The 8,817-nt window shown below is 28.7% G+C and overlaps 1 long non-coding RNA gene across 1 annotated transcript in view; it reads right to left on the reverse strand.

Annotated features, from left to right (window-relative positions):
* LOC106690137 (uncharacterized) overlaps window positions 1–8,817 on the reverse strand; it is a 22,193-nt gene that overhangs the window by 3,919 nt on the left and 9,457 nt on the right. Inside the window, exon 2 of the long non-coding RNA XR_001344535.2 lies at window positions 3,252–3,376. This is a non-coding gene — a long non-coding RNA (uncharacterized lncRNA). The remainder of the gene's footprint in view (window positions 1–3,251; window positions 3,377–8,817) is intronic.

The following is an 8,817-nucleotide window of genomic DNA, read 5'->3' on the forward strand; positions in this document are numbered from 1 at the left end:
TGACTATGAAAGAAATTGGTAAATATATCTTTATGAATCATCAAAACTGTATCAACCTAGCTTCAGAGCTTGTCCGCCAGAGGGCACTTGTGTCACTCTTGCTGCCTTAATGCTATTCCCCCTCCATAGGCAAGAGTGTCACATTGTCAGTTGTCTTGAATTTTGAGTTGTGTCACTTTAGAAATACTAGTGCGATATAGTATTTTTGTGAACTCTCAGGTAAGCAGTAAACTAAAATTGCACATAGCTTTGAATGGTACAATTGAGGACCAATTGATTGGTGGATCAAAATATACTTTAATGATACTTGACAATTATTCAAGAAAAATATTTACCAAGTTTCTAAAATGTTAATCTCAAAAAACCTGAGAACTAATGAATTTCATAAATTTGAAAATATAACTGTGAAATAATAAGAAAAATAAGAAAAGACGATGAGACAGAATTTTTGAAAAAAGATTTGAGATTTTTTTCCATCTGAAAGGTATTGTTCATCAGTTAACTATGTATTTTCTTAAGTCCAATGGAAGTGTTTAACATAGTAATTGCACTATTCTTGAATTGGCTAAAAAATATTTTGATTGATTCTGGCTTTCCCAATCATGTTGGGCTGAAGTTGTAGGCACAACTTTTTTGAAAACTAGGACACCGGTTCACTTGAATATTACTCCTGAAAAAATATTTACTGGTAGTAGGCCATTTAAGAGTTTTTGGGAGAAGTTCCTACGATTGGCATAGAGGAAGAAACTTTTCACCTAAAGTAACAGATGGAATTTTTATTGGCTACTCATAGCAGAGAAGAGACTACTGGATTTATGACCCAACACTATTATTGAATCAATAAATGACACGTTTAATGAAAATAAAATTGGTACATATTTGCTTTCTGAAGGAATGAGTCATAATAGAATGAGTGACATTAACACAATATTCTTGTTTGAAAATATAATTAATTAATAATGTTGATCCAGAGGGCAGAAAGCCTACCTCTAGGAAAAGATTTAATGGAAAAAATCATTGAAGACCCATTAGAAAAAATGAAACTATATCAGATAATTTTGGAAGAACTTCGGGAAGTTCACTCACCTGAGGTAGATGATCATTGTGACCAAGAAGGAGAATATGATACTTAGGTTTTAGTGGAAACAGTTACCTTGACTGTTTTAACAGGAAATGTCAGAGAAAATGGTGATAGAGAAATAGAAGAAGACATAAAAGATATAAAAAATATTTTACAAGGAAAATGAGCAAGTAAAAATTGGAGAGAACAAACGAAGCTGGTATATATAATGGTATATATTATAACTTGTGAAGTTGTAAATCTAGAAGAGGAGAGTACAAGTGAAGATGAAAAATCATATAAAAGGAAATAAAAACGAAGAGAGGTCATCAAAAAATGTTATAATTCACAAAATGAATGTGAATGAATTCATGGACAGATGAAGAAGTCAGTGTGGAAAAAAATTCAGTTACATAGACGAATGAAAAGAGCTGAAAGAATCAGAAGGAAGAGATCATCTTGGAAGATGAGAATTGGAAGGGAATAAATGAAATAATGCAGTAAAATGAGATTTTATGGGATAGAGCAGCTAAAACAACAGTTTTGATAAGTTGATGAAGGATTTTTTAAACACAATTGAAGGGTAAAAAGTACAGATAAGAGACCTCAAGTTGTTTTCTTATCTCACTAGAGTTCAAATTCAATCATATAGAATAGAATTTGATGGAAAGTGCCAAAAGCTCATGGATCATGAAGCTGCTGAAGTGTAAACTTTGACAAAACATTTAATTAAAGTTTATGAAAAAAAAAGAGAGAAGATAAACAAACGTGAGATTAATGAAGTTCAGGCATAAATGAGCAGGGGAAAAATAAGCAGGAAAAAACAAAAGAAAGAGAAAGGGGGGAAAGAGAAAGGGGGGAAACAGAAAGAGGAAGGGAGAAACAGAAAGAGGAAGGGAGAAACAGAAAGAGGAAGGGGAAAAACAGAAAGAGGAAGAAGAAAAACACAAGGAGATGGAAGAATAAAAATTGAAAGAAGAGAACAAAGGACAGAAGGAATTTGATCAGAAAAAAGAAAGGATTTAATAAAAAATGAAGGACCAAATCAAGTAATAAGAGTGATTGTTAAAAGAATACATTAAGGTCGTCTGTACATTGAATAATTATGTTAATACTTGCTTTCAGACAATTGAAATAATATGGGTGTGCTTGTAAGGATAATTTAAGTTATAACATATATAATTATTATTATTACTGTGTTGGTACAATTTAATGTACATGAATTAAACATATTTTAAAAATATATTACATTATTTATGCTGCTCCAATAAATCCATCAGTCATGTAATATTAATTATTGCATCAAAAAGGAAAAGAACCAAGGGAGATAGCTATAAAATTAACAATAAATAGACCCATTTATTTACTCTCATATAATCTAATTTTTACACTAAAGTATTGAATTTTAAGAAGAGATTTAACCAATTCTAGTTAAATCCATTTGGTAAAAGAGAATAAATTATGACAAAGTAGGAACATGCTAAGAATAAAAACTAATACTCTTCCCATTCCTAACAACTTTATCAGTTCTTGATTCATAAAATTGATCATGACAAACATCTAGTTAAAGCAAGAAAATCACTGAAAATGAACAGAGGTATTGAAGTGTTTAGAATTCTTGCAGCAAAAAAGAAGTCATCACAATCACCTTGAATATAAAATAAACAGATAACACTTATAAAACAAAGTTACTAATGCAGACCAAACTTGACAGACTAATTGTCATATATTTTGTTAATCCTTAAAACTATAAGATGAGCAAGATCAATTTATTAGTAATCACTAGAAATTGGGAAATTTTGTCATATTAATTAATTCCATTAAATTGATACTAGAAATCATAAAAACAATTTTTTTTTTAAGTAACATATAAAAAAATAAAATTTTGACATCATCATCCTCTCATCCTTGAGAAGAACAATGAAGTAAATGACTAGATGAAATAAAACTATTTTACCCAAAGATTACATTTTTTAGTTAATGTAGCAGGAAACAAACACAGAATCAAAATAATAACTAGTTTGTGGAAAAACAACAAATACTGATTCTAAGTTGTTTTTTTTTATAATAAAAAAAAGAACACTGACTGAAAAACATAGGCATGATTGAATGAGTCCAATCAACTAAAACACAAAAACCCTCACCTCCAGTGCTTCAACCATCACCTTTTCATTTAAATGGTCATCCTTACCTTTCTTGAGGTTGGATTCAAATCTGTAACTCATTCTTTAAGAACTTAGTACTGAGTACTGAGTGAACTCATTTATTACCATCCAAAATAGCATCCTTTCCTCACTGTGCTCTTCCCATCCTGTTCTGGAATGGAATGCAAAAGAAAAATGCTGTCATCAATAAAACATTACTATTGTCGGGCGAGGTTTAACTAAGAGGCAGTATATTAATAAAAATAACACCGACTATCACGGAAATAATAAGTATTGTAAAGATACAGAACAAACCTCTGCTTTAACCTAAGAACCAGCTGAATAAAGATATAATACTCCTTACTAAAAATTTAGATATAAGAACCAAAATTAGTCTAAACTAAAAATAAATAGTATTACTTCCGTAACAATAAAAAAAGTAACATTGCAACAAGAAACAATTTATTATTATTTTTCAATTTCAATCAAATAAGTAAAATCAGCTCTTCTACAACAAAGAGAACTATGTAAGAATTTATTTATTCTTTGAGAATAAATAAAACTAAATTGTGAAAGAATTTATTTACTTCTTTTACCCTATCAAAATAAACACTGCGAGAAATTTTAACCAAAACCTATGAATTTAAACAACAGAATGGGTACCATTTTATTATAAATTGTTTCTACTTTAATAAACACTAATATAGTAATGCAAAAATGACAACAATAATACAAGTCTAACATAAAATTTGAAAGTAGATAAATTGGCTTTTAACAAAGAAATGGAACAAAACAGATTTTTCAAAGACAAGTTCAATAAAACTATAATAATGAACAAAGCATCATAGGCAACCCACATAAAATAAAAATTCTAGTAATCACCACAAAATAATTAAGTAAATATTTCCATAGATTATATGAGAGATCATATATGCAATTTAACAATGACTTATATGTTCAGTCTACAAGCAATACTTTTCACATAACTAAATTTTTAAAATAACGTTATGTATTTGAAATTTTTAAATTAAGTTTTATACAATAATGAAGTACGAGAATAATCATAAACAATAATTAAGGTCTAACAGAGAAGAGGTTTCAGAGCACTAACTTATTAACAATTATGAATGGTTTAAAATACCATCTAGTACAATTTTATAAGCAAAATCTTCACAAGAAGTTACCTACTTCTAATTCCAAAACTAATATGTTAATTCAGCAAAAAGTTTTATTTTTTAAAAAATCATAAAGAAACACAGTTGTTCTGGGTGCAAAGCATTATGCAGGGGAACAATAATGATCAGGGTATAAAATGAACATTATTATTTCTCAAATTTATTTTTTTACATTTATAATTCTTTCCTTTGAATGGTATTCACTAGAAATGTACATTTTCTGGGTAAATATTCCAAATTAAAAAAAGAAAAAAAAAAAAAGAAGAAGGCATTGATGGTCAAGCACATTTAAAATAATTTTATTTTACAACTTTTTAATTTTCAACAAAATACTGATAAAAAATAAAAAACCATAGATGTCAAAAGATTTTGTTCCACTCAAGAATTAGTTCTTTCTTCAGATCCTTTTCATTATGAATATTGCTTTTTGTAATTTCTCTTAGAATTAGATATGTCTACAAATGTTCAACTGAACTGAGATCAGGTGATTAGAGAGTTGTTTCTAGAGTTTTCAACAATACAGCAGCTAAGTCCTTTAAGATAATGTTGTTTGTTAAGGATCATATATTGGTAAAGTTTAGAATTTGATTAAATTCCTAGTTTTCTTGCACTTTCTTTCAATAATATCAACAGACTTAATCTATCCATGATGCCATTTATGAATACAAGGTTACTTGTCCCTTTGAAGAAATATAGCCCCAAACCATTACTGATTCTCCTCAATGTTTAACATTCACATGTATATTTATTGTTTAAATTGTGTGTTGGGTTTCTTCAGAATTACGATTCTCCCATCAGTACCGAGCATTTTAAAATGAGACACATGTTCTGGATTTTCTTTTTCACACACATGTGTAAACATTAAATTGTTCCAAAATTCCTCTAACTTCTTTAGAAAGTTATTTGTGAATATTACTTTTTGTTCTTATTGACTTGACTGATAAAAGCCTTTTTTTTTTTTGGAATACTTCTATGATAATCATGTTTTCTTAAAATACAACAAACAGTTGAAACTTTATTGTGCATCGAGAAATTCTGCACAAAGCTTGGGCACTCATTCCAGATTTTTTTCTGATTTAAAAAGCGGTAAGTCCTCCATCACTAACATTGAACATATTTGTAAGGCCACTTATTTCACCAATAAACCAATTTTTATTTTTATATTGGAAGATTATTGATTGACCGTGTGTATAGATGAATAGAATATGGTCCGGGTGCGGTCGAAAAAAACTCAAATAGTATAATTATTAACTATTTCACTTTTTTTTTACTGCACCCAAGGTCCAGCCCATTTCTACAACCATAGGTGAGTGTAGGCAGGTAGATGGTCTCATACACGTGTATCTTGGTTCTCTTACCTATGAAAGAGGCAAATACCTCAACTAAATTAAGTAGCTAAACGGGGATCAAGAGGTGTAGCTGTGCTGGATAAAAGCTCCTAGATAATAGTAATGGCATAAAAAGAAGATAAAATAGAAAAGCACAAAATTACCTTGAGGATATAAAAGAATATACAATGATTCCCGAATGCTTTTGATACCAATGTTTTGGATTTTTTTTTTAATGTTTAAAATATAATTTTTTTCTGTTATTATGTACGATCCTCTTAACATAAATAAATGAAAAATATGAATCCCAGTAAATTACGGATACTTTTAACACTCATGTATTAATCTTCTTTAGGTTGATGTTTCTGACCTTCAATTATAAAAATAATAACATGAAAAATCTTAAAAGAATGATATCAGCTTTAAATTGATGGAAACAAAGAAATAATTAAGTGAAAGTAATAAAAATAGTAAGGAGAACAGCATTTATTATCTATCCTACAATAAAATTAATTTCTTCTTTTCTTTCAACGTTATACTGAGCTTAAATGATTATGAACAGTAACTATTTATCTAATTCATAAACTATCAAGATTTTTTTTTTAGCACCCCTTTGTGATCTATTAGAAATAAATTAATTGCATCACTTCTGCAATGAGCCATAAGTAAAGTCTGGATTTTTATGCAGAAAAAAATAAGACATATTCTCAGAATATGTCATATAATATGAAATAAAGAACTGTAAAATATGCAATAAAAAAGACAAAATATGAGACAAATTGCTAAACATCACACTATTCATTATTTCATACACTTTTTTTACACTCTAGGTCTAATCTTCATATATTTCAAATCCAAGATTTTAATTTATTTATTGATTTAATATTTTATCAATTTGGAAGAAAAGAGTGCACTTACTTCTGACAGTTTAAATAGTAACTTGTAAATAAAGTAAGCAGCTAACTGAAATGGAACTGAATATGTTGTTTAAAACAGATTAGATGCTGATATAGTAAGCCAGCAAATGAAAAACCCATATTCCAACAAGTCAATTACTCAATGTAGCACTATTTTTTCATCTATTATTGTTTTGTTCATTGAAAATGAAACTACTATATTAATTAGGAATTTCATTTGCAAAGTTAAATTTTTATTTTTATTTCTTTTTTTTTTTTTACTACTGTGAAATCATCCAAATATTCATAAATCATCAAATATGGAGAATAAAATTTGGTTAATTGCACCTGGGTTAGTCCTAAGTCATAGGTGATACAAGACTGACACATTACACCTATCAGCATTAGGGTGATCTACAAAATTAAAAGTTTATGTAAGAAAGGAAAGAGATTTGAACATACTAACTAAATGACTGACCTTCAGTAGGAGGGTTCAAGTTTTTATTTAGTGCTGATATCAAAATTGATAAGAGTGATAATTATTTGTTTATAATTTATACAATTATAAATATTAGTTTTTTTCTCCTTTGAATTATAAATAAGATCAGAGAACTTAATAAGCTGACAAATATACTTAGTAGTAACTTCCAAAAACTTAAAAATAGTTAATTACTTTTAAGTTATTGACAAATCAATCCTATAAAAAAGGTTTTGTAAACTCAAACTTTACTTGTGCAATTTTTTAAAAGTAATTTTATGCTAAAGATTGGGGCTTGAATTACTTATTATGCAGTCTCTTTATTAAAGAAAAAAGGTGAGGAAGATATCATAGCAGGAACCTACTTTATTAAATAAATCCGCTTTGTATTCTGTATTTAATTTGTGCACAAGATATTTCCTTTCTTTTTATTTATTTAGTCAAGTCAAATTATAATTTAGCTTTAAAGAAGTTGGATTGTAGAAAGGAGATCCATTATTGCATATCATCTGCCAGGGCCACAGTTAGTTAAGCCCAGGACTTGGGCAAAATAATACAGCAGGCTCTTCCCACTCAATATTTCATGTGTTTTAATTTTATCAATACTATAATGATAATACCTAGTATTTAGCTGTTAAGAAAATGAAACATACAACGTGTAATAACTATTGTTATTAAAATCAACAACAAGAGTTTATTTTTTCCATAAAATATTACAATTTTTTTTTTTAACATAATTTTTTAATAATGATGGTAAGAGTATATTGATTATAACTTTAAAGAAAAGTTTTAATAATAACACTAGTAGAGCTTAAACTATTTTTTATTTACAACAGCACTTTTTACCAACTTTTCTGTGAAAGTTTGTATAATAGAGTCAATATTCAATATTCTTGATAACCTAAAATCAACTGACAATACATTACTTTCTCTTTGTCCGTAAAGAATTTCATAAGTAACCCTTATCGAACCCTCTGAAAGCCCAGGTCCTAAGGATTTTGTCCCTACCCAGATTATTGGTGGATTATTTATATAGATCTTGAATGGGGTTATGGACAAAAATTTCAGAGAATGGAAAAGAAGAAAGGTTTTGAAAGGAGATTCATTTGGAACAACTACATACTGTGAATGATCTAGATAATTTTAAACACATTGTCACTTGCTCAAATATCAGTTGCAGTGATGCTATTTTAGACATTTTCTAAAACTAAAGTTGGTTAATAACGATGAGTAGGATATAAATAATTTGACATTTTTTTTTTTGGAATTGCTATAAAGCCTCGAAATTTGGAAGATGGGTGGGGTGTGTTTACGAGTTATATACCCTCACTTGCCCCTGGTTCTAAAATGGTCAAAATGTAGAGAAAAAAAATCCTAGACAGTGCAAGAAAAGGAAAATATTTTGAAGCTGGAAGAGGGCAAGTATAATTCTCTATCAGAAAATTTTGTTGTTTCTCACTCAACAATACCAACTTTCTGGCCTGTCTATAAATAAATTAAACACACCTTTGTAGAGGAATTGTATTTTTTACTATAAGAATCAGGAGGACCCTACATTCCAATTAGACTGATTGCTGCTTTGGTTTGAGTCATTTGGGCAGAAAATTATTCCTATCAATGGCCCTATTTTGCAATAGGATATGCAAGATTTTTCAGTTAAACTGAAACAATACTTCAGGTTAGCAATGCTATATCCTATCCTAAACAGAAATTCCAAACTAAAACCAGAAACAACT

This window comes from Halyomorpha halys, unplaced genomic scaffold, assembly GCF_000696795.3.
Source record: "Halyomorpha halys isolate HHAL.00 unplaced genomic scaffold, Hhal_1.1 Scaffold1589.1, whole genome shotgun sequence".
In the NCBI taxonomy this organism is placed as follows: Eukaryota; Metazoa; Arthropoda; class Insecta; order Hemiptera; family Pentatomidae; genus Halyomorpha; species Halyomorpha halys.